Genomic DNA, 1,238 nt, shown 5'->3' on the forward strand with positions numbered 1-1,238 from the left:
CAGACCAATGAGAGGAGCCTAGGAAAGATTTCTCCTTCTGTTGACTAAAGAAAAAATGAACCTTTTAAAGAATTAAAGGTAGCTTCATTCAGAAGCCTTACTGAGCACCACAGACTGAGGCCAATAGCCCAGGAGCAGCCCTTTAGAGAGGTTCTATCAGACTGCCCTGAGACAGTATTTAAGCCAATGCCCGTATACAGGTGGTACAGGTGGTGGAGGTTTAATATGGACAAAATCACATCAAACTTGCCAAGAAGCTACATTAAAGCAGAGTTACATCAAGGTTAACCAGATGTACATCAGAGTACATCTGGTTACAGACTACAGAGGCATAATCACTAATTCCATCAGACGTTGTTTTATAAAGTGTAGGAAAAGGCAAAGGCTAGGGCCATTTATCTTTTAAGGAATGTAGTGACTCAGGCAAGAGATGGGGGGCTGTGTGCTCTATCCTGTTTTGTCTTCAAAGAATCCTCCCAGAGAGCTGCACTTTGTCCCAGCATCAGGGGCTTTGTGAAATTATGCTAGCAAGCAGAAGTGAGCAAATACAGCTTTTTGCATCTGCTACTTTGTCTCATACTTCACAGCCCTCAAAGGAGCCAAGGCTGCAGATGCCTTGATTTTGGACCTCCAGCCTCCAGAACTGTGAGAAAATAAATTTTTGTTGTTTAAGCCATTCAGTTAATAGTCCACTGTTACAGCAGCCCTAACAAACCAATAAAGTGAGTTACCTGGTGATCACGTGAAACATCAGCTGTGATGACAGAAAGGTGCCCTTAAGAACACAAAACAACTGGCGTCTACTGTGTGGAAGCCGAAGGTTGCAAGGAGTGAAATTGCAGGAAAGGAAGAAATGACAGTAGAAGAAAGGCCCCAGGTGCTCGCTCTGGCAGCACATACACTAAAATTGGGACAACACAGAGAAGATTAGCATGGCCCCTGTGCAAGGATGATACACAAGTTTGTGAAGCGTTCCCTATTTTTAAAAGTTAAAAATTTTTTGTTTAAAAGACAGGAGGTCCCAGGAAGCCCTGCTGCTTCTCTGCCCACCCTGCCCAGGCCAACTCTGCTACCAGGAAGAAATTCGCAGGGTCAAATTATTCAGTCACGTGTATTGAGGCCAGAAATGCATTATTTAATTTTTTGCAGCAGATGTACCTTTTTAACACTGTTTTGTTTCAGGCTAAAATTACAACATTAAAATTTAATATTCAAACATTAGCATGAGCTCGCATTTC

At 42.6% G+C, this 1,238-nt stretch overlaps 1 non-coding gene across 1 annotated transcript; it reads left to right on the forward strand.

Moving 5' to 3' along the window:
• The first annotated feature begins 877 nt into the window (after positions 1 to 877).
• LOC112630939 lies at positions 878 to 984 on the forward strand. The gene has a single exon (XR_003121044.1). It is a non-coding gene; the product is annotated as a U6 spliceosomal RNA (small nuclear RNA).
• The last annotated feature ends 254 nt before the right edge of the window (positions 985 to 1,238 follow it).

The sequence above is a fragment of the Theropithecus gelada genome, chromosome 8 (assembly GCF_003255815.1).
Source record: "Theropithecus gelada isolate Dixy chromosome 8, Tgel_1.0, whole genome shotgun sequence".
In the NCBI taxonomy this organism is placed as follows: Eukaryota; Metazoa; Chordata; class Mammalia; order Primates; family Cercopithecidae; genus Theropithecus; species Theropithecus gelada.